Here is a 26,752-nt window from a genome sequence, read left to right as displayed (position 1 = left end):
AAACTGTAAGCTGGCACCTCCCTGGCTCGATGCCCCGGTATCGGCCATTAGTAAAAAACCTTTTGGTCAAAAAAAAAAAAAAAAAAAAGGTTTTATGGCAGCGACTAAGTAAAAAACTTTTTAAATTAATTAAATAAAACAGCTAGCCCTATAGAAACTCGATCTAAGTCTATTTCAACAGTTTATTCGAGCTAGCAATTACCCCAAGCTCAAAGAAAAGACCTATAATACTATATACAACAGACTTCTAGCTAACCGTTGTATTTCTGTTCACTGTTTTAGGGAACCTGTTTTATCTTTTAAGTCTAAAGACAGAGCCTAGGATGTTTAGCATTTTAAAAGCATTATTTCAACAACAGCTTTATCTAAGCCTCGGGATGTTTAAAATGACTTCCTGGTCCAGCCAAGGTTATTGACGGGACACAGCCGTGTTTGGTATCAAAATGTGTAGCCACTAATCAGAAAGCGTTTAGATCAGACAAAAGAGTTATTTGGACTTTTGATACACGTTTGATAAATTATATCGGTTAGAAGGATTAGACTATTTTGATTTCAACAAGCAGGCAGCCCCTGTCTCTAGGGGACTATTAGCATAAAACCCAACCCACTTACAACCCTACAACCCCTCGTTGTGAACCATGTCGGAATAACCCACCCTCTTAGAAGAGAGTGGCCTCGGCAGCTCCGGACCCACTACCAAACCCCCCAGCATTAATTTTAAACTCAGACTTCACGTTATGCATTTCGTGAGAGAGAGAGAGGGAGAGCGAGAGAGATCTAAAATAATTTTTAAAAAACTTTCCACCTACACACCTAATTTAATGAGTTCTAAAGATTACGAATGTAAGAAAATAATGTGGTATATCGTAACATTTGTAAGCCAGGATAAGGGACTGTTAAGAAATTGAACAATATCTTAAATTGAAATATTATGAACTTTTAAGACAGTTAGAAGGCCTTTACTAGAAGGTGTTTAACTAAAAAAATAATGAATTCACAAGATAAATAAAGAGAGAGAGAGAGAGAGATAGATAACTATTACTGAAACAATGGAGCTATTCTAACTTAATGGGGGGGGGGTCACAAACCCCTAGGACGTGAAACATTCACACTCTGAACATACTCACTCTCTGGCAAGAACAAAGGCCTGCAGAACTAAACAGTGTGGGTGTAGGGAGGGGGGCTAGGGGTGAGAGAAGGACAGTAGGATAAGGGAGGTCATCGGGGTCATCGGGGTCATCGTGGGGGGTTAGGGCACTATGGGTGTACACTTCTGTCCGGATATGACGTAGGTATAATAAACAAGTGACGTAACATGCCATAAAATATCTGGAAACACCTATGGCGCCCCCCATTCTACTCATACTTTTTGAGATCCATCAGGATTTCCATCCAGGGAATTGGAATCGGAATGGCTATCCTGCTCCCCTGTGTCATCACTGCTGTAATTCTCTCTGACAATCTAGAAATTCATATGTGGGATTATATATTCATACATTAAATAACTCACACAATTATCAAATAGGCTCCCAATGTTTACAGAAATAATAAAAACATTTGTAAATGTGCAAATTACAATTAAAGAACCACAAATGTAGTTGTGGGAAGATAAAGTAAACAATTGCTGTATACTGCAATGCACATTTAACATATCAATCCAAAGTTATAAATTATTGAGATGGAAAAAAGGCTGTATTCTTAAAGCAAGAATTGTCAATTCTTACTTTTCAAAATAGATAGTAGGGGAGCTTGGCAAGCTGAGACATTTGTGGGAAAAAAAATTCCACAGGCTGGAACCGTACAGTCTGTCTCAATGTATTTCTTGTATTTGTCGCTTTTTTCTATCTGAAAATAAAATAATATATAATTAACCAATCTAATTAATACCCTTTGTTTACAGTTAGTTTGTTTAAGGTTATTAAGAAATTAAAATCACTGAACATTTAAAGTTAGTGATATTTAATTTGTGGAATAACATACATCATCACATATATATATATATATATATATATATATATATATACGCGACCGGGACCCGTTCTCCCGTGCCACAATGCAGCGATCTTACCGCATCACTAAAAGGCCCAGGCTCCTTAGCGAGGCTCGAGATTGCTACACTACTCCCCCCGTCATTACAGTGCGCCCTCGCGCTGCTCCTCCATCTCTTCAAAGAGAGTGGCCTGATGCAGGCTCGTTTCGCACACCTCTGACACCAATGTAACGCCTCGGGGGTCTGGCTGCGACGGGGACTTGAACCCCGTTCTCCCTGCAACACAATGCAGTGATCTTACCACATCACTAAAAGACCCAGGCCCCATGACAGATGCTCTCTTCAAGCATCTCTACCTCCTCTCCTGGGTCAGCTGCATGGCAGGTGGGTGCACTGCTAGTGGGTGACCAGGTCTGGTGGCTTAGCTCGAACACTGTGTCCATGTGCCGGGCAGAAGCCAGCGCTGTGTCTAGGACCTGCGATCAGGACCTGGTGCCACAGAGCATTGGGTGTCAGCCCCCTGGTGAAAGCTTGCAGCGCCAGTTCCTCCTGCACTGCCATGGAGAAATCGGGGTAGCCCCCTTCACCAGGAAATTGATGTCAGCAAGGCTCCCAGGCTGTCATTGGGGCATCACCATCGCGCTGTTAGCTGGTCATGGCATTTCTCGGCTGTCTCACTACCATTCAAAAGTTTGGGGTCACTTAGAAATGTCCTTGTTTGTGATAGAAAAGCATGTTTGTGTCCATTAAAATAATATCAAATTGATCAGAAATACAGTGTAGACATTGTTAATGTTGTAATTGACATTGTAGCTGGAAATGGCTGATTTGTAATGGAATATCTACATATAGGCGTACAGAGGCCCATTATCAGCAACCATCAGTCCTGTGTTCCAATGGCACGTTGTGTTTGCTAATCCACGTTTATCATTTTAAAAGGCTAATTGATCATTAGAAAACCCTTTTGCAATTATGTTAGCATAGCTGAAAACTCTTGTGCTGATTAAAGAAGCAATAAAACTGGCCTTCTCTAGACTAGTTGAGTATCTGGAGCATCAGCAATTTTGGGTTCAGTTCCAGGCTCAAAATGGCCAGAAACAAAGAACATTCTTCTGAAACTCGTCTGTCTATTCTTGTTCTGAGAAATGAAGGCTGTTCCATGAGAGAAATTGCCAAGAAACTCATACAACGCTGTATACTACTCCCTTCACAGAACAGCGCAAACTGGCTCTAACCAGAATAGAAAGAGGAGTGGGAGGCCCCGGTGCACAACTGAGCAAGAAGACAAATACATTAGAATGTCTAGTTTTAGAAACAGATGCCTCACAGGTCTCAACTGGCAGCTTCATTAAATAGTACCCACAAAACACCAGTCTCAATGTCAACAGTGAAGAGGCGACTCCGGGATGCTGGCCTTCTAGGCAGAGTTGCACAGAAAAAGCCATATCTCAGACTGGCCAATAAAAAGAAAAGATTAAGATGGGCAAAGGAATACAGACACTGGACAGAGGAAGATTGGAAAAAGTGTTATGTACAGACGAATCTAAGAGGTGTTCGGATCACAAAGAACATTCTTGAGACGAAGACCAAATGAAAAGATGCTGGAGGAGTGCTTGATGCCATCTGTCAAGCATGGTGGAGGCAATGTGATGGTCTGGGGATGCTTTGGTGGTGGTAAAGTGGGCGATTTGTACAGGGTAAAAGGGATCTTGAAGAAGGAAGGCTATCACTCAATTTTGCAAAGCCATGCCATACCCTGTGGATGGCGCTTGATTGGAGCCAATTTCCTCCTACAACAGGAGGATGGCCCAAAGCACAGCTCCAAACTATGCAAGAACTATTTAGGGAAGAAGCAGTCAGCTGGTATTCTGCCTATAATGGAGTGGCCAGCACAGTCACCGGATCTCAACCCTATTGAGCTGTTGTGGGAGCAGCTTGACCGTATAGTACGTAAGAAGTGCCCATCAAGCCAATCCAACTTGTGGGAGGTGCTTCAGGAAGCATGGGGTGAAATCTGTTCAGATTACCTCAACAAATTGACAACTAGAATGCCAAAGGTCTGCAAGGCTGTAATTGCTGCAAATGGAGGATTCTTTGACAAAAGCAAAGATTGAAGGACACAATTATTATTTCAATTAAAAATCATTCTTTCTAACCTTGTCAATAACTATATGTCCTATTCATTTTGCTATATGTCCTATTCAAACTCATGGCCTGTATGTTTTCATGGAAAACAAGGACATTTCTATATATATATTCCGTTTCAGTGTACACTCAGTTTCCCTTATTCTGCTTCTTCCTTGTTTTTAAGCATGTGTTCTGCTGTCTTACCTACATAAGGCAGTAATACTAGTATCCAGTCACAATCACGTTCTTTCTACAGCATACTGGTAGCGGATTAATTATATATGAATTAATCGAATGGAGCATCATTTCAGCACTGTGTTAAAATAAAACGAAACTTCCTGCAATGTTCAATTACATTTACAGTACAATAAAAAGTATTTGATAAATCAATTATTAATTGGGAAGGGAGGGGTTAATAAAGTGGTTATTGCTTACATTTACAGAGCGTTAATTATAACTTGCAGAATCTCATTAATTTGTTGAATAAATAGACTAAATTATAAATGGCTTTAGTAACGTCGACAACAGCATTTATTAATGGTTTCAAACGTGATGGTTAAATCCTTAGTAATGTGCTTTATAAACTAGAAATAATGGCATTAATAAAGTGTATATTCATGATTGTAAATTATTTGTTAATTCTTTAAAATTGAGTTCTTCGTGATCTGTTAAGGCTTCATAAAGCATTTACTTTATATGGGGACCTTATTATAAACTGTTACCAAAATATTTTTATGGTGATATATTTAGATATATTAAAATCTGATACCACTCCCCCAGGTTAATACTTGGAGGAAGCAACTTTGGTAGAAATTACAGTGAGTTAGTTGAGATAGGTCTCTACCAACTTTGCACACCTAGATTTGGCAATCTTTGACCATTCTTCTTTACAAACCTGTTCAACCTCCTTGATAGACAGCATTCTTCAAGTCATGCCTGTGATGAACTGAGCACTGCTTCATCACTGACACCATTTTGGCTCTGAATACTGAATACCAACAAAGATTATTTTTATTTATTTATTTATTTATTTATTTATTTATTTATTTTTATTATTATTTTTTTTTTCATTCTTGGCAGACGCCCTTATCCAGGGCGACTTACAAAATATAAGCGCAATACAAAGTGCAAGAATACAGTTCAGTACAAGGCATCCAACATTATAAATTCAAATTTACATTATACAAAGCAATTCAAAGCATAATACATTGTACAAATTCCAATTTACACAAGTAAATACAATAAATGAGGTCTTACAACCTGGAAAGTAAAAGCTAAGTGCAGTCAATATGTTAGGTCACAGTCAAGGGCTACAGGAAAGGGAGCAAAGGGGAAATCAATAATACAAGTATTAGTGACACAAGAAGCATGATAAAATGTTGTAAAGTGCTATCTTACAGGAGAGTAAATGACTAATATTACAAGTACTGTTTGAAAAGATGTGTCTTGAGTAAGCGCCGGAAGGAGATCAAGGCACTCTGCTGTTTTGACTTTGGTGGGAAGGTAGTTCCACCATTTAGGGGCCAGGGATGAGAAGGAGCGGCTCTGGAGGAAGGAGAGTGGAGAGGAGGTAGAGTTATTCTTCTGGCACTGGAAGACCGCAGTGGTCTGGAGGGGATGTATTGGGAGACGAGGGATTGAAGGTAGCTTGGTGCAGCATGGTCGAGACAGCGGTAGGTGAGGGTCAATGTCTTGAACTGATTGCGTGCCGGTATCGGGAGCCAGTGGACGGAGCGGAGCATTGGTGTAGCGTATGCGAATCAGGGCAGAGAGAATACCAGACGAGCCTCAGAGTTCTGGATGAGCTGGAGCGGCGGGTAGTAGTTGCAGGCAGGCCGGCCAGGAGGGAGTTGCAGTGTCCAGGTGGGAGAGGACCAGTGACTTGACGAGCAGCTGAGTCGAGTAGTCAATGAGGAAGGGACAGATCCGGCGTATGTTGCTCAGGAAGAATCTGCAGGTGCATGTCAGTGTGGTGATGTGCTGTGTGTAGGAGAGCGCAGGATCGAGGGTGACTCCTAGATTTTTAGCGGAAGAAGGAGACAGTGTGGTGGATTCCAAGGGGATCGAGATCAGCAGAAGGTGAGGAAGAGTGGGGAAAAAAGAGGAGATCCGATTTGGAGAGGTTGAGTTTGAGGTGGTGTGAGTGCATCCAGGCGGAGATAGCAGACAAGCAGGAAGAGATGCGAGAGGGGATGAGGAGGTCAGAAGAGGGAAAAGACAGGAAGATCTGGCCATCATCTGCGTAGAAGTGGTAGGAGAAACCAAGGGATGCAATGAGGGGGGCCCAGGGAACAAGTGTAGAGAGAGAGCAGGAGGGGGCCCAGGACAGAGCTTTAGGGTATGCCTGTGAGGAGAGGTTGGGGGGTGGATGAGGAACCTTGCCATGTCACTTGGTAGGTCTGGTTGTTGAGGTAGGAGGAGAACCAGATGAGAGCAATTCCAGAGATACCAAGGTCAGTGAGGCAGGAGTGGAGGATGGAGTGATCGACGGTGTCAAATGCTGCAGAGAGATCAAGGAGGATGAGGACTGAGGAGAGGGAAGCGCCCGAGCACAGCTGAGGGAGTCAGTGACTGCCAGGAGAGCCGTCTCAGTGGAGTGAGCTGTGTGGAAGCCGAATTGCAGAGGATCAAGGAGTGAGTGATGGGACAGAAAGGCAGAGAGCTGGTGGTGGACCGCCCGCTTGAGTCTTTGAGAGGAAGGGGAGTAGGGAGACAGGGCGGTAGTTCTGAGGAGAGGTGAGGTCAAGGGTAGGTTTCTTGAGGAGTGGGATGACAGCAGCTTGTTTAAAAACAGAGGGGAAACAGCCAGAGAGGAATGAGGAGTTGAGGAGGGAGGAGATGAAGGGGAGTAAATCAGGAGCGGTCGCTTGGAGGAGGCGAGAAGGGAGAGGGTCCAGGGTGCACTTTGTAGGTTTGTGCCGAACTTCAGAGTCTGATAGAGATGAGAATAAAGAAAAGAACGCTTGGTTGGTGAGAGGTCTGGGTGTGATGAGAGAGGAGGGGAGACTGTTGAAGAGCTTGCGGATGTCTGCGATCTTGGAGGAGAAGAAGGAGGCAAAATCATCAGCAGTTACAGATGAGGGAGGAGGAGGGGGGGCAAAGAGGGAGGAGAAGGTGGAGTAGAGTTTGCAGGGGTTGTTGATAGTGGATTCGAAGAGAGATTGGAAGTAAGACTTCTTCGCTGAGGTGAGTGAGGAAGAGAATGTAGACAGTAGAGAGTGGTAGAGTTCGAGGGCAGCTGGGAGTTTGGTCCTTTTCCACTTCTGTTCAGCAGCACGCAGACTTAATTGAGCGGAGAACGGAAGAGATCCAAGGCTGAGGAGGGGAGGGACGGACAGGACGAGACATGAGAGGACAGAGAGAGTCAAGGGAGGAGGTGAGGGAGGAGAAAAAACAGGAGGTAGTGCAATTGACAGATAGATCAATGGAAGGTAAGAGAGTGAGGGCAGTGGAGGCAAGGGTGGAAAGGGAGACAGAGCGGTGATTACAGCGGAAGGTGACAGAGGGAGTGGGTGGGGTAGGGAGGGAGGGGAAAGAAAGGGAGAAGGAGATGAAGTGGTGGTCTGAGATGTCCATGGGTGTCATGGAGAGTGTTGAAGGGGAGCAGCCTCTAGAGAAGATGAGGTCTAGCTGGCGGCCTGCCCTGTGAGTGGGGGGAGACGAGGAGAGAGAGAAGTTAAAGGAGTGAAGGAGAGGAAGAAATCCGGCAGAGTGGGATGGGTTGGAGAGGTGGATGTTAAAGTCTCCCAGGAGGATGGCAGGTGAGGACAGCGAGGGGAGGGAGGAGAGAAGAAATGCCTTTATGCCTTTGATTTGTAGAGTACATGTGTGCACACTCATAGTCACGGTAGATTGATAGTACTGTATTATTTTTTTCTTAAAACATAAGTGCTACACAATGTATATTAATCTATCAGTTTTTGTTATTTTATAAAATGTAAAAGCAATAGATATGTAAATATACATTTAAAAAGGTGCATTGGTAATGATTGAGTGCAAGTGCAAACAAAATGCAAAAAAATATGGAAGGGTTACTAATGCAGCCAAATGAACAAACTTCTACTTCTTGTATGTAACGTACGGCAGGGCAGTGGGAGAATCTGTGGGACTTTGTTTTGGGCGTAGATTGTGATTTTAATGGTTTTTTTAAATGTACTTTAGCATTATAATCCTGAAACTTAGTGCGTGATGAAATGTGATTCATGCATTTTACTGCACTGTATCAATACTGCAACATTTAAATAGATGTATTAATTGTATGATGCACTTATTTTTTATTCTTTAATGTTGTGACATGCTTTGGCATGGTGTTCCACTTTATACAATTGAGATTGATTGATTTAGTTTGAACGAGGATTAAGATTCTCATTGTCCAAAATAAATAGGGACATGTTCCAAAAATGATCGAGCTAGTGAAGTGATATTACTATTGCTTTTTATATTTGTAAATTGACAATAATCTGTGAGCAAAAATGAACCTGCATATTTATAATATTTATTTGGGAAGAATATGTGCCTCGCTTCATTCAGCTTCATATTCTGCAGCAGACTCCCATTAGCAGACTGGAGCTGCACTTGCTCTCCAGACTACAGAGGGATAAGGGGGTGGGTTCAAGGTCGGGGGAGGTTGGCAATGGATGCAGGTGGCGGGTGGGTGGGATGGTTCTATCTGTCCATAGTTTTTATATTTTTTGTGTTGTGTTTTGTTTTGTTGGCATGTTTGCTTAATAACTTAATTACAACAAAAAAATAAATATAAATATCGGTTTAAAAAATTGACGTTTAGCCCCTGTATAAACTTTAATATCTCTAATTTATCATTGTGCAAACCAGTCTTTGTGCACTCCATTCAAAAAAGCTTTGCCATCCCTGCTCTAGTATAAAAGGCTGGGCTTCAGTCAGTATGGGAATAGGTTAGAACAAGTAATGGTGCCATACTCTTATGTTTATATTGCTAGTTTGTGGATTTTTGTTTGTTTGTTAGTCAAAGACATAGCAAGAATTGGCTTTGCCATTTTGTTTGCTTTTCCCATTTCGGGGCATTTTCCCCCTCTTTCTTTTTATCTGATGGATGCCATTTATTTGCATACATTTTTTTCTTTTGGTTTTGCTTTATTGTTTATTGTTGTCTGCCTCACTATTTGTTGCTAGTGAATGTATGTATGCCTGTTGTCATCTTGGAAAATAAACACCACATCTTTGATTTTCCTCTACATCTCTGTTTGGACACTCATTTACCCCTAACAGTAACCCTAACCCTGTTATACATGTGATTAACATTAGAACTCAGATGAAGTGCAACATATTAATGTGTTTATCCTGTGGTATTCATATTTTAATTAATGAGGAATCACACCACCTTATTATAAAGTGTGACTATATATATGTTTTTATTTATGGTACTAGCAAGCCTCCTGATACAATATATATTATGCAGTAAAGTAATGGTGCCTTGACCATTGCATTGCATTTAATTAAAAATTCTGGTTTATTTTCCCCAAAAAGTTTCTTAAATGTGAATAACTGTTTAAACATCAAGAAACGGCATTACGGCCCTCATTGCCCACCAGGCACATGTATTGATGTGCTTTCTGTTGATGAGGGTTAGATTTGCATTAGATCTCTGGAGATGTGTGTCTGACAGGAAACCACAAGACACGCTTTTGTGACACTGTTCCCTTTTCCTGTAATACAAGGCATGTGGCTTTTAACTGATGTCAGAGCTTTTTCTATTATGGATGCCATGAAAACCTCACACACACTTTCCCTGAGGTACTGCAGACATAGAAGGATAGAAGGACCGAATTAAAAAAAAAAAAAAAAAAAAAAAAAAATGGAATGGAATGGAACGTTTTTTTTTGTTTAAGGTTCCAATTCTGTAAGGGCAATTTAATTATGTATTCAATACCATGTAAAATACTTACATAACTTCAGGATTTGCCATTACAGATACCTTTCTAACAAAAAAAGATTATGCATTTATCTTTTTTCAAGGTGTTGTACTTCAACCATAAGTTGGCGTTTCTTAAGAAAGAAATAACTAATAGTAGAAATAATAATGAATCAGTTTTATGAAGATGACCAAAACTGTAAAATGGTCCGTGTATGTAATCAGTGCTGGCTGCATTCCTCATCTCATACTATTTTATATTGTGTGCAGCACCCCTAACATTCATTTGCAGTATTTATAAAACATTAAGAACTGATTTGCAGACAACAAGAAGACCCACAATCTTAGTTCTTCTAAAACATCCCAAGCTACAATAGTGATCATATTCAGAGCTTCCTGAAAACATTTGGCACAACAGATGTAACAATTTGGTTCTGTGGACACATAACAGATTATTTTAGTTTGCACAGCTTTGGTGCCATATTGAATACATGTGTTTGAGTTTGAGCATCATATTTGCTATCCCAATACAGTGTCTGCTTTGCCATGGAAACCCCTGATGTATCTAGGGTAGTTTGAGCTTTACACATTTCAGCACACTCATATTTAATGTAGAAACCCAGTCATGTCATACCCAGGGCAAACAGTAATCATGAACATTATGGATTTTTCTTTTCTTTTTTTACCATGGGATAAATGCATTCAGGGCCAGCCCTCCCATTAGGCAAGATCAGGCAGCCGCCTATGGCGGCACTTGAATTTGAGGCAGTATTTTGACAATTGGCTGCCTCCCTCCAGCGTGACAATTGGCTGCCGCCCTCCGGCGCCCATGATCGGCAGCACCCCAGCCGCCAACTCATAGTGTTCCTGCAGTTCCCGCCCGCACCCCATTCCCGCTTCTCCCGTAGTTCACTCCCACTATCCTTGGTAGCTATGGTGATGATTATTCAATTGTGAAACATTAATAAAAATGAATCTGCCAATTAAATGATTGTTTTGTTTTTTTATGTTTGTGTGTGATAAAGATGATTAGCGATTAAGGCAGTAGCCTAACCTAGCCTGCTAACGTTAGCTAGCCACTACTAGTGGGTATAATTTTTGCTAAAAGTAAGCTATAGAGATTTGAATCAATTTGATACCATGTTTAAGAGATAAAAACTATAAGAAAGCGAATGTAAAAAAAAAAAGAATTAGAAAAGAGGCACAAAGAAATTCACTGCTGAAATTTATCAGCGTGCAGCAATGTCCATCAGCCGGTGTGGAGAAGAATTACATACCTCCGAAGACTCTGTCTGGGTGGCAAGGTAACTTTTGAAAGTGTCATGCTTGATGCTTAGATTCATAAGGATGTCTATGATGTAATTATTTTCAAACAGCGGTGCAAACAAGACACTCTGAGAAATATGTGTGTGTGTGTGGAGGGGGGGGTCAGCATTTTTTTTTGTCTTGCCTAGGGCGGCAGAACATCCAGGGCCGGCCCTGAATGGATTGTATGCATGGCAGCTGGTGTGGTATCCTGGTTTTAGACAGACAATATTTAGTACATACATGACAATGTCATGAGTATTTGGAATGAATATAATATTGATAGAAACCTATAAGCCATTTTCGTAAGGGGACAGACAGACCAACAAAAAGATAGTAATAGACAGTAAATGTGAATTTTACAGAATTTTGATTGTATTCACGGTATTTATTTGTGAAGTGGTCACTACAGATGATGAAACTCCATTTAATCTCAAAATGTGGATCTGTCTATCACAAATATTTTTGCAAGTATTGACACAACACTGGTGAACCATTTTTTGTCTGGATTAATGTCACCCATAACTTGTTTCCACATGGATTTGATAGCATGGTACACACATACAGACACCAGACATATAAGAACAAACATGAAACATAATACAACTGATATCTGTATAGGGAGTGTTTCTCTGGATTGTGTAATATTAATATTTCTGCTTTACCGAGGATTTGATATCACTGCATGTGTGAAATGGGCATGAATGTTCAAACATAACAGTAATGAAAAGCACTTTTATTTCAGAGAGCAACTAATTAGGCCTTTAAGACTTATTTCTTCTTCCAATTAACTATGTTGTAAACCCCCTGGAGTTATATAAACGTAAGGATTAAGCATAAACTGTTAGACATCCTGAGAAAATTAAACCAGCAGGGAAAAAAAGAAAAGGAAAAAAGAGCCACATTGTGTACGCTTGATATTATAGCAGAGGAAGGTGTCTGGGTGGATGCATTGGTATTTTCTAAGAATCTCTTCACCCTGAAGTACAGTTTGATGGATTAGCATAAAACACAGCCTAATTACCATGTTCTTGACATTTAGCTCAGCAGAAGGAAAATATAATAAGAAAGGCCAAAAGAGGTTAATAGACTTGAACAGGAAATATGAAAAAATAAAAAATAAAACCTATATTATATATATATATATATATATATATATATATATATATATATATATATATATAAGCTATCCTTTTTTGATTCTGCATGTGTCTAACTGTTTAGTAAACATCAAAGCCTGTATGCCTTTGAAAAAAAAAAGAATACACATCTCTTTACCTTTAATTCTCAGCCAACTACTCAAAATCCTTCATACACATTATTACTTTGCTTACTCTAAAATGTGAAGACCTGCACCAAAATCAGAGATCACAACTGATCTGTACACATCTTCACACTTACAGTGAAACCTTGAAACCTTCTTAGAAAAAATACATAATAAATCAATGAATAAATAAATAAACACATCCAATTTTAAAACAATCTGACGTCAACACAAAACACTTATCTATCAGGAATACAGTTATACATCTTGGTGCAGAATAGTGGGTCACCTTTTTACAAGAGATTACTATTAAAATAACATGGGATCACAGAAAATATTAATTGCACCTTTAAAAGTGTGGAATTCAAGAAGCAGATGCATAATAATGTAGTGTCTAAAGACAGCTCAGATACAGAGCAGCCAACCTCCCATGTGGCCTAGAGACCATCGGCTCTTCAAACAACAGCATTCCTCTCTGAAACTGATGACCTGGGATCTGTTTCTAGTCCCAGCAGCTCCATACTGTGTCAGAACAGACAGCTGCCCCACCCTTAATTTGCGGAATGGCTGGATTGCTAATTGATCAGCACTGGCAGCTCAATAAGCCAATTAGACATCTATGGGGACTCAAAGTGGCTTTTTCAATTGGGATGTTACTTTCCTTTGATCTAGTGCAGCCCAGTACATACGGTTTTACAAGGTCACCCTTCAATCATCAACTTATAAAGACCTGGAAGCATTTAATGCTGATCAATGAACCAGGGAGCCTATTGGTAAATGCAGTCATTAAAAGCTAAACTGATTGTTTTTCCTTTCATATTGTCCAGATTGCTTGAGTTTTAGAACATTATGTTTGTTATTTACAGGATTGTTAACTGTAGCACTAACATCTTACAGCAGTTATCCATGTATTAAATACTTTCCGTTGTATCTGTATTCATGCTTAAAGGTGTAAAGGGCTCTAACGATCTAAACAAGGAAAATAAAGAGCAAAACCGGCAATTACAATAAGGCAGCTATCAAAATTGTGGGTTTATTTTAAGTAATTAGGAAATGCACAATTCTATTTTTTAGTTCACTCACCTGCTTATGTAGGATTGTTAAACAAATTAATTATGTATACTGGCTCAATGTTGAAAAGTCATTATTGATATGTTGTAACTTAGTTTATTTTTAAATAAAACATCTAACAATGTCAATGTAACTATCATATATTAAAGATAATTTTTTTTTAGAAATATCTAAGATAGGGTTGTGCTGATATTATTATATGTGACTAAAATAACCTGTTTTAAGGCTGTCCTCATCTTGCTTCTGTTACTTCATCTTACTTCATACAGCAGGGTATTACGAGATGTCAGCCAGCCCTAAATATCTGGGGCAGATTTTTAATAAGTACAGAATTTTAAGACACAGGCAGCCCTTAGTGGGATGAACAGAGAGATGTCTTCACACACTTCAAAGAACAAAGAAAAGGCTTTGGGGAGTTCTGAACACATACAAAATCCTAAAGGGATTTGATGAAGTTGATGAAGTCTACCCCCCCGCTTCACTTCAAACTTAGCACAGAGATCAGGGCTAGACAACTGTAAAGTGGAATAAATGAGTGAAAGAAATGCAGTCTTTGCTTTTTCTATTTTAATTACCCTGGTTATTAAATTACTTTAACATAGTAAATTATTTGAAAAGGGCCGAAAATATAAATATAATAAATAAAATGTTCCCATGCCATCTTTGGCGTGCACTTCCATACAAGTAAAGAAAGAAGGAAAAATAATTGCAATAGCAAATGTCAATCTTTATAGGTCACAGAACTAAACTCTCAACCTTGATGTTTATCAGTCTTATCACTGGTGTTGCCTAAGCCACATTAAAGCTAATGTCCTGAATAAGCTTGAATAAATGCTTTGTAAATGCCTTATTCCCATAGTGAATTAATTATTTGATCTAACTTCCTGTCTATCGCTCACTCTCTTTCACTTTTCCTCTCCCTCTCTATCCCTGAATGTATGATATAGCAGACTCAAGCATGCTCACTCACATGTGCCGTAGCTGTAATGGACAAGGGAATAGTGACTCCCCCTCCCACTGACATAAGAACACAACCGCAATTATAAAACAGTACAAATTAACCAAGCCCAGCATAACCTTTACTAAAGAAAACAGTAAGTCCAGGAGTTCACTCTTATACATGTGTTATGTATATATATATATATATATCAGGGAATGCAAAACCTGATCTGAAATTCCGACATGAGAGGCAGAAAAACAGTAAAGGTTTCTATATCTAGTAGTGGTCCCCACTAGTGTTTGTCCTTATACTGGGACAGATTCTGGGAAATGTGGTGGACACAAATACCACAACCAATTACAAATATAATATGTAGTCACCCTTGACATTTCTGCTTTTTTCTCTCTCCCTCATCTCCGATATTTCTCTGCTTATATGCACCATGTGGTATTCTAGTCAGTGGTGTTTCATATAATTGCAGTTTCTTTTCACAGACCAGCGGTCTGTCTAATACAAGTTATCTCTATCACATTTTTGATAGTCCAGCAAATGCTTTTTGTCTTAATATTATGTTGTAACAGTTACAATAATGGGGTGCCAGGTACCAGTCCTTAAAATTACAGCTAAACAAATAAAAGGACTTAAAGCGTAATGCATTACTAAGACCCAGGGTATACCCTATAGGAACAAAATCTTGTTCTTGTTCTTTGTGTCATCAATTTTTTTAAAGAATGCGAGCCATGGACAGGAAATTAACATAGTCTTCTGTAGTACAACAACCGTTTCCTGAAAAATGTTTTTTAAGCTGTACAGCTGTAACATTATTTGGAGCACTGAACACAATCCTCAAACTATTTTTTATTTAATTTGGGGATCAAAAACAATTGATTATTATTACCTAAGCTACTGGTCTTACAACTTTAAAAACAACCCCCAAAAAGTACTGTTTACAGAGTGCATTTATTTTGTCTGTCTTCACCAGCAGAGCAACAAACCCGCTCCACCAAAATACCAGTCCCCTGAGTGGGGGGATTTGTAAACTCTATTACATTCAGAGAGGGATGATGTCACTGGAATGAGCTCATACACTATGAGTCCCATTACTTAAGGTAGCTGTTTTCAATCATCTCAATTTTTGACTGCAAAGTTAACAGATAAATGTCCATATTCTCTATGCTCAAAGTGATCACAAGCTTACAAATGAATTAATACAATATTACCTGAATATTTGCATCTGTCACTTGCACAAAATAATTAAATTTAAACACATATTGCTGAAATAATGGAATAATGTAATGGGTGGTATTGATCAACCTTAACCACTGACTACATCACCCCAATTGTTTACTGAGGATGTGGGGCCAACCAATACTCCTCCCCCAGGCAGGTTCAACCTCAGCACATCCAACCTTAGATAATAGAGGTAGAGAGAAATATTTTCATTGTTATGCACAGGTTATATGCAGACAGATTTACAGAAGAGACAGGATGTGAATCTCTCTCTCAATCCTGAATCTAGTTATCAAAAGGGAGGAAGCTAAAAGAAAATTAAAACATTTCTACACTCAGAAAAACAATCAGGAAAACAAAACATGCTTCAAGTATACAAACATTACTAAACTATGTTAAAGAAAAATGTATAAATACAAGATTTAAACTAAGCTAGGTCACTCCATCATTCTTTTTCACTCTCTCTCTCTAGGACTGACATAGCACTGGTGGACCATTTATGCATCCAGACTACAATGTCAACAATCTCAATAATTGTTTAAGGAACACAGAGTTTTGAATTATGATTAAGATATCTGTCTTTAGGCAGTTCAAAGTACTGTATTTTGCAATGTAAATATTGATTTGGACTCTTAACATCTAAAGTTCCTGGTAACGTAAAGTATTTTTATATCAGATATACACTACCATTTTAGTTTTAGAACACCTCCATTTTTCCAGTTTGTATAGAAATGTATGCAGTTTAATGTCTCAATTTATTCTTTCTACAATGGAAATCAAATATTGTTTGGAAAGTTCTTTCCAACACTGTTGCAGAAGTTCCCACAAATGTGTTGCACTTTTTCTTTCACCCTTCTGTTCAGTTCATCTCGTGTTTTGGGTCATTATCTTGCTGTAGGATGAACCCCTGACCAACTAGGCATATACTAGAGGGTATTGCATGGGTATCTGTCAGTTAGGCACTACAATACAGTATCACAGATCAGAATAAGGATACTATTTAAGGCTAATTAGGCTAATTCAGGTTTATACCTGTATTAAACTGACAATTTAGATGTTTAAGCAAAATATCATGATAAAAAGACAAGTAGTAATTGTCATAGTAATACACTGTGCTTTGTATGGTGCACCTGTCTTTAATCCCTCATTCACAAACAGCTACTTCTTCACAAATCTCTGTAACCAGCAGCCAGTATTGGAAACTACATTTGAAACCAATTGCAGTTTTTGCAGCAGATAGTAATGCACTTTGTTATATTTATTCATAGTCTTATGAAACCCCAGTTTTGAAACTACTACTTGTGTGTGCTGCAATTTTGCTCTATTGTTTGAAATCTAAACAGTGGAACAGGCTGTTCCAGCTGTCCTATTTTTGTTTCAGCTGGACCCCTCTAGCTTCTTCCCCATCTTTAAAGACTTGAACACTGCAGGTTAACGGTTTGAAGTCATTCAGTAAATCTGACACTGTGCCTGAGTCTGGTCTGTCTTTAATAAAGAGGGTGTGTGCAGGGGGTTGGTGCTGATCGTTGGCCAGCAGTGCTGACGTCTTTGTGCATGTGCTTGGCCCCTCTCAAGGGCTTGCAAGTGTGTTGATGTAGCTGAGTACGTCAATGGCTGCACATGTGAATGTATTAAAAAAAAAAAAAAAAAAGAGAGAGAAAGGCTGGGACCAAAAAAAATAAAAAATGTAAATGGCTTTATCCTATACAGTACCACTTTCTGTTCTAAATAAAGCTGACATTCTTTCAAGGGTACCTTCATATTAATTAAGAAGTAATTTTGCAAAAAGAACAAGATTTGATTCCTGTAGTATTACATGATGCTGAATCACACACGCACACACAATATATATATACATGTATATATACATATATGTATATATATGTGTGTAATTGTATTGCTATATTTGTTTATTGCATGTACACAAACAATGCACACTTGAGTATAGAAATAAAGGGAGTTGATTAATCATTTCCATGCTGCTTGAGTCCATCTGCCAAAGCACAGGGCATAGAAAAATAAGGGTTCTGCTTTGTAGTTTATAAGAATATTAAATATGTTGTACAGCTTTTGGGCAGAAGCTAAGCATAGAAATTGTATTTTCATAGACAATTCGTGTTCTTCAGCCACACTTTACAATAAACGGCAGCAATTATAAACGAATGTGATGAATATCACAGGAATAACATTAATATATATATAACACTTCATCTGAGTTAATCCCATGATTAACAAGTTTGGGTCAGGGTTAGGGATAGATTTACAGACTAGGACTGGGGTCAGGGTTTACATCAATCACCACCTGATCAACACCAGAACTCAGCGGAAGTACATGAGGCATTCAGAGGTTAATACTGTGGGACTCATATAATAATTCATTAAGAATTGGTGCTCATTATTGTTAACTGTTACCGGTTCTTCTCTAAAGTTTGGTTCTAAAGACTGAATGGCTGTAAAATTACCTGTTTATTTGGGAGTTCAAATAATAATAAAACATACATACATCACGTATCACTCTTAGTATCCTGGCATTAAGGACATGAGTAACAAACACTATTATTGAAAGTGCACAATTAAACTGCACTGCTCGGGGTCTGCTTGCTCAGGGGGTTTAAAGGAGGGATTTTGCTGACTCTTCGATTATAAAACATAAAAACTGGACCCCAGTGGAGCATACAGTAATTTGATGAAACCGAATGAAGATTCCCCCCTCCCCCCCACACTTCCTTTTGGCACAGAACATTAAGAAGGGACAAATGGATATGCAGACAATTTTCCAAAGTAGGTGGGTTATTAATGTCATAACAGGTTTCTCCAGTAACAAGGAAACAAGTGAACATTCTGGCAGAAAACAAACCAAAGAAAAGAAAGAAAGAAAAAGATGAAGTATGTGTACAAGTGAAAGAAGCCTCAACAAGAGCTCTCAGCCCTGGACTGATTGTTCACGGTCAGCCCTTGTTTAGGCTGCAAACAAAAACAACAACAGTCTGCTCTGGGGATTTGTTACGACCAGGTCCAAAGAGGACTCCCAGCACACTGAGGGGGCAGCTCAATCTCCACCCCAAGCAGCCCCCTTTCTCTGGCTCCTGAACGCAGAGGTTGAGTGTGGAGAGAGGGGGAGGGGAGGATGGAGTTTCCAGTCCTCATCAAAGACATCAGGAGCCCAAACATGAGGTCTGTCCTCCCACATCACCAAAACTGACAATCAGCAGTTACCACTCAAGGGCGGCTCATTTTTTATTTACAGATCTAATAAATTAAACAGTGGCCACAGACAGCAGAGAGGGGAGGGTGGGGGGGTCTGTGCCATGCAGCAGGAAAAGGAACTGAAGCAACATATGTGTGCAATGACGCAGTTCCATGCCCCCCCTCCTCCTCTCTGACGAAGCTTACTGAAAATTTAATTTGTCTTTTTTTTTTTTTTCTTACAGTGTGAGTGTCACTTGCCCACATTGCCCCCTGAGTCTTTTGTACACATGTGAAACTTACGCTGTTGTGCCAAGGGCATAAAAAATAAAAATTTAAAACAAATAAGTCAAATCTAAGTAAAGAAAACATATTATATACTAAAACAGACAAATAACTCATTTCATATAAGCGAAGACATAAGATTGTATCCCCTGCCATGCTAATTCAGTGCTTGATGCTTGATGCTTCAGATTTGGTATTTTGCCATGTATTTTAAGACAGGGACTTCAGGAAACATAGGTTATTACCTTGCACCTTCAAAGGATATTAAACAATTCTGTAGTTTCCCTAGTACCCAAGCTGTTTAATATAAGATTGGTGCCAGGCAACGGGGAACTAATAAATGAACATTTTCACCCATTTGGCTGTTGTTTTTTCAGTTTAATTTTGAATATGCTTTTTTGCATTCCCTTCTTCTCAATCTCTTTGTAGTGGCTTCAGGACACATTAGTATCTCTAGCATATAAACCCCACTATGTGCTCTCAGAAGAACCTCTGGAGAAATCTCTGAGCATATGAGTAAAAAAATAATCATATCTTTTTATAGAATCATACACCCCACTTTGTTTTTGCAATCAATTGAAGAAACTATATTTAGAAGCCCTAGAAACACTTAATCAATCAGTACAATCTATGCTTAGAAAGCAGGAAAACCTTGTAAATCCATTAGTGGAGAATATGGAAAGGAAGAGAGAGAAGAAAATATTTACAGGTGCTAAAATGTTTGAATTAGACATTCTGTGGCAGTCTACTGTACTATAGCAGGCAGATAACCATAGCTGATGAATATTTGAGGTTTTTCAGGTGCGACATAACATTGAATGTTGGTATTGGTTAGAGTAACAGTTGATTTTAAGTACAGATGGAAGTATACACATTTTATGGCTATTAATACACATTGTATGACTACAACTGCACCAAATGGTAAGTATATATTGGTATAAGTATATATTAGATGAAAATGGCTTTGGTTTGAGACAGGGCTATGTGAACACTTGGATCCTGAAAACAGGGATAGGTGTAGAGTTGATTACATAATTTTCCTGCCATTCTGTCACCCTTGAATCTGCAGTTCCCACACACATGCTCCATGTGACCATGTCCAGGCTTGGAACAAGACAGAAAACTGTCAGGGACTCCAAGGAGGCCTCTGTGAGAACTGACTGCCCTGTAACCTATCTCCTAACTGGCAAATTGTTCCCAGAGTGTGTGGGGAAGGAGATCAGTCTCCTAATCAATAGCACATGAATGACCCAGTGCTGTGATACAATTTCACTGACATCCAAGCCATTTCACTCCCTCAACTTCACTGCAGAAGGGTGGTCAAAATCATTAGCTATGAAAAGGAGTTACTGATTTCCTTATGCGGCCAGAGCTGGAAGCACCAAAGTGTGAAGAAGATTTTTGTTTTGTTCTCTTTTTCACAATAAATAGATGATACACAGAGTTGGATTGTAACACCTCATTTAGAGAAATATACCAAGAAGGGATTTTCATAGTAGGTGCTTATTGTCCAGCTTCTTTTGTTAGTTAGTGGTTGTTGTTGAAAACCCATCCAGGTATAAAGGTGGATATCCCTGAGGGAAACTTTAAAGCCCCCTGCCTGGACAGCAATTAGAGGATGGGTTATTAGAGAACATGAGGCCAAGTCACCATTAACCAATAAACCTATCAGTCAAATAGGGGATGCTGCCTAAGAAGCACAGTGTACAAGGAACTCCAATCCCATTGCACCTGGCAGGGTCTGGTCAATATAAATGATTGTATTATGAGTCTTGCAAACCAAGAATAACAGGGAAATGCATCAATAATAATAATAGTATGATAGTATGAAAACAATAATACACAATCTGACTACCGATTCTCATTCTCATCATTTAGATTAGAATATGCCTTTTAGTACTGGAGTGTGCAGTCTTCTTTACATATACTGTTGATTATGTAATACTAATACACTTACAATTTGTTATTAGGATTTTTTAAACAAAAACTGCCTGTATTCCCAAATTTTATTTACACTGAATGTCAGGCACAAATGACAGAACCACCCGACTGTCTAACCCTTGACAAAAATCAGGAACAGCAGCAACAACAACTGACAAAATCTCTTTCCAGATGAGAATTGCAATTGGGTTTCTGTCACAGCTAAGGGTGGCCAATTTAGCTGGAGCACTGTATCGACCACACCACCCTCTGTTTAACAAGGGAAGGAACTCGTGCCACCAATCACACCCTGTGCACAGGTTCAGACCAGCAACCCAGAACACCATAGACCCAGGTAAGTAAATTGTATTTATTCCAATAAACAGAAATGAAAGCAGGGCATGAAGTCTGCAATCATAAAACAGCGTGAAAAATAACAATCAATAAAACCTAAACTAAAAACTAAAATCGCCTCTAATTTAAAGGGGCTATAAAATAATCTAAAACCCTAACCTAATGAAAACTAAATACAAAAAAAAGAAAGCCAAATGCTAGTAAAAATATACAATAAAAATAGCTAAACACCGCACTGTTCCTCAATAAGTACTAATATGAATCTCAATATTTTTCCATAGGCAAAAGAAACACAGATATACACCGATCAGCCATAATATTATGACCACCTGCCTAATATTGTGTGGGTCCCCCTTTTGCCGCCAAAACAGCCCTGACCCATTGAGGCATGGACTCCACTAGACCTCTGAAGGTGCGCTGTGGTATCTGGCACCAAGACGTTAGCAGCAGATCCTTTAAGTCCTGTAAGTTGCGAGGTGGGGCCTCCATGAATTGGACTTGTTTGTCTAGCACATCCCACAGATGCTCGATTGGATTGAGATCTGGGGAATTTGGAGGCCAAGTCAACACCTTGAACTCGTGATTCATCAGACTAGGCCACCTTCTTCCATTGCTCCGTGGTCCAGTTCTGATGCTCACGTGCCCATTGTAGGTGCTTTCGGCAGTGGACAGGGGTCAGCATGGGCACCCTGACTGGTCTGCGGCTACGCAGCCCCATACGCAACAAACTGTGATGCACTGTGTGTTCTGACACCTTTCTATCAGAACCAGCATTACCTTTTTCAGCAATTTGAGCTACAGTAGCTTGTCTGTTGGATCGGACCACACGGGCCAGCCTTCGCTCCCCATGTGCATCAATGAGCCTTGCCCACCCATGACCCTGTCGCCAGTTCACCGCTTTTCCTTCCTTGGACCACTTTTGATAGGTACTGACCACTGTAGACCGGGAACACCCCACAAGAGCTGCAGTTTGGGAGATGCTCTGACCCAGTCGTCTAGCCATTACAATTTGGCCCTTGTCAAAGTCGCTCAGATCCTTACGCTTGCCCCTTTTTCCTGCTTCTAACACATCAACTTTGAGGACAAAATGTTCACTTGCTGCCTAATATATCCCACCCACTGAGATCTGGTGACTGTGGGGGCCAGTTTAGTACAGTGAACTCATTGTCATGTTCAAGAAACCAATTTGAAATGATTCGACCTTTGTGACATGGTGCATTATCCTGCTGGAAGTAGCCATCAGAGGATGGGTACATGGTGGTCATAAAGGGATGGACATGGTCAGAAACAATGCTCAGGTAGGCCGTGGCATTTAAACGATGCCCAATTGGCACTAAGGGGCCTAAAGTGTGCCAAGAAAACATCCCCCACACCATTACACCACCACCACCAGCCTGCACAGTGGTAACAAGGCATGATGGATCCATGTTCTCATTCTGTTTACGCCAAATTCTGACTCTACCATCTGAATGTCTCAACAGAAATCGAGACTCATCAGACCAGGCAACTTTTTTCCAGTCTTCAACTGTCCAATTTTGGTGAGCTTGTGCAAATTGTAGCCTCTTTTTCCTATTTGTAGTGGAGATGAGTGGGGTCTTCTGCTGTTGTAGCCCATCCACCTCAAGGTTGTACGTGTTGTGGCTTCACAAATGCTATGCTGCATACCTCGGTTGTAACGAGTGGTTATTTCAGTCAAAGTTGCTCTTCTATCAGCTTGAATCAGTCGGCCCATTCTCCTCTGACCTCTAGCATCAACAAGGCATTTTCGCCCACAGGACTGCCGCATACTGGATGTTTTTCCCTTTTCACACCATTCTTTGTAAACCCTAGAAATGGTTGTGCGTGAAAATCCCAGTAACTGAGCAGATTGTGAAATACTCAGACCAGCCCGCCCGGCACCAACAACCATGCCACGCTCAAAATTGCTTAAATCACCTTTCTTTCCCATTCAGACATTCAGTTTGGAGTTCAGGAGATTGTCTTGACCAGGACCACACCCTTAAATGCATTGAAGCAACTGCCATGTGATTGGTTGGTTAGATAATTGCATTAATGAGAAATTGAACAGGTGTTCCTAATAATCCTTTAGGTGAGTGTACAAGGGGGAATACAAATGTTAATCTTCTTCCTGGTTTCTTTCTTTGCAGGTTTCCAGCCGCCCCCTGCAAACTGCACAAAGAAACACCCCTCAGCAACACAACCTGCAGGATAGTAAGACCCGTATGTAAACAACACTGTTCCTGTACAATGTCTTTCCCCAATAGGTTAAGCCCAAGGGAGAGAGGGGGAGAATGGCAGGAAATCAACCCGGCAGCTTGGCATCTTAAGCTTCTCTGTACTTCCACACTCTGTGGAAATATAGAAACCAAAAGTGCACTCACTGCAGCCTCTGGAGGAATCCATCCCTCCCTGCCATGCACTGCGTCTGCCTTTCTGCCCTTCCATGCCATGGTGATCCTGCTACCCTGTTCTGCCAATAATCCGCAAGCCAGCTCGCCTGCTGTCCCGTTTCTAATGTGGTGAGATCTCTGTCAAGTTCGTAGCTGATGTTCTGTTTTTATGCTCTCCCAGGGCAGGGTGATTAAGTGAGGACTCATGGTGATGGGATGCAGGTGGACCCAGGTGAGTTGTGCAGCAGTGATTCGTTCAAAGGAAACAAATTATAATAAGGCACACATGCAAACAATCATAATAATAATAGTGATAGAATAATAGTAAAGAATTAAACAATAAGGTGAAGGATAAATAATAACAAAATACAGGGCAATTTAATTACCAAAACGAAATACATACAACCATTTTAAATAAAGTGAAAGTGAAAAATAAATGTAATAGTGATTAAAGAGCTCATTAACACCATCCGTGACACTTCTTCACTACGATTTCTGCCCAAATTCCTCAACTTTGCATAAGAAACTTTGGGATAACTTCATTAGTTAAAACCTTAAGCCCCCCTGGACTGCTAATGGTAGGGGAGTTACCAAACTGAGGTCAGCCTGACATGTTTGTTCCAAGTCAGGGACTGGAAAGAAACCAAAAGGATTAAGTAAATCTCTCTCCCTACACGAGCACCTGCCCAACACAACTGCAAGACAACAATATTGACATATCAGAGGGGAGAGAACAGACAAGCTGCTTTCACAAGTTCACCATATTAACTGCAAAAAAAGAATTATCAGCGCAAAATACTCATGCACAAATCCCACTGCATTGATGCCATGAGAAATTCAAGTGATCTCTGATCTGGCTGGGTACAACAGACAATGCGGAGGGCTATAGGAAGATGCACAAATTACACCGGATGCTGTTCTATTACTTTCATCTCACCTTGAAAAGGCAAGTCCGTTATTTCGTTCAGCATGACCACCTGGATTGATATGTACTCAGGCACACACCTGGCTGAGTTATGCTCTTCCGTTTTATTTAATTTTTTTGAACATGAACATATCTTGAATCTACATTGCTGGTTTACGGCTCATAGGGCTGTTTCTCTTCCCACAGGCACTATGGCAAGGAATGATTCAGAGCTAATTTTGCACAATTCATCAAACTGTAATTGGTTTTCAAATACAGCCATTGCATATGGTCGTGATAATGCATACAGATACAGATACAGACACAAGCTGATGTAGGGACCACACAGACTGCAGTGCAGTACTTTAAGCTCCATTTGTGCAATTAATGTTTTATGAGGAGAGTGCACACAGTGTTAACATGCTTAGGATTTTGGTTCTTACAATATTCAGTACTGTAGCACGTGAGAAGAAGATGTAAAAATAGGTAGAACATTTACAGCTTAAATGAAAAAGGGTAATTTTTTTACTAGTATATGAACTATGCTTAACAAATACAACAATTCACTGTTAATGCTTTATGGCAAAATTTGGAACATATATTTAGAATCTACAAGTTATACAGAATCTTTCCAGATCCTTGATATCCTTGTCTGCACTTGCCCTCATCAATTCAAACCACACGTTTTCAATGGGATTCAACTCCAGAGACTGAGATGGCCTTTGCAAAATGTTGATTTAATCAGTGACAGATTTTAGTGACCATAGGTCCCTGGGCAAAACCAATTTGTAAGTCCCTACCTATTTTACAATAAATAAATAAATGCCCCGCTGCCACATTCACTTCCAAATGCATGTATGCACGATAGATGATAGCCTATATCTGGTCTCAACAAACCATAAGGAATCGGATTCATTCGTCTCCACTCTGCTATAGGCTACTATGCACCAAAAAAAAATACAAATCACTGCAAATATGACAAGACCATAGAAACCATGTGCACTGCACTGTCCATCAACCATATGACAACAACAATGAAAAGTGCAAATTATTCCCAATATACATAATTCAACTGGCACCAGAATGCAATCACAGAACACGGGCTACTGCCACCCAGCCAGTAGGTCGTATATAACAGCAAATACAAAATGGCAATGGAATAAATATGTGGTTACCTTGATTTTACTCATCTTGATTACTTTACAACAAAGTCCTTAATTAGGCTAGACAAATGCATTTTTCACAGTATGTCACTCTAAATGGACATCAGGGTGAGATGATTCAGTCTTTCCCGTGCCATAGAAGATCTCAGTCTATTTTTTAACAAAGCCAACTTTGAGAAAGAGCACTCCCCACCTGCATTGGTGACAGGTAGCATGAGGTATATCCGTAAAGCAAAATCCAAATCCAGGAACATGGTCTGCACATTCCTTCTCCTCAGAAATTGTAAAACTGTTCTTGCAGATGTCATATCTTCATTGCTGTTAAATCTCTGAACTGAACTATCTCCATATGATGTGATTGTTGACTGTTTTTGTCCCCAAAGTGTCGGCAAGTGAAACAAAATTGTGTTCCTTTAGAGGGGGAATATAAAAGCCATTCTCTTGGCACATACTCACCATTGCCAAGTTTACACCTGAAATTACTTTTTAGAAGAGTTTGTATTGGCACGCTGATGCTTTTAAGTTGGCAGGACTCCAGCCCCTTCTTAGCCCAGTAAACACATTTTTGCACATTTTCCCCCAGCAAGCAGGTTCAACACTGAAAGAATCCTTATCTGTAGTGGGAGCTCTTTCAGGCAGCAGTGGTGGCGAAGTAGGCAACCTAACATTAGCTGGTGCTAGGCCCAGCAGCAGGTTCAACAAATTATGTGGTCAAATTCATTGACATAGTGGC

The sequence above is a fragment of the Amia ocellicauda genome, chromosome 5, assembly GCF_036373705.1.
Source record: "Amia ocellicauda isolate fAmiCal2 chromosome 5, fAmiCal2.hap1, whole genome shotgun sequence".
In the NCBI taxonomy this organism is placed as follows: Eukaryota; Metazoa; Chordata; class Actinopteri; order Amiiformes; family Amiidae; genus Amia; species Amia ocellicauda.
The sequence above is the reverse complement of the archived record's forward strand: the minus strand, read 5'-3'. Positions refer to the sequence as shown.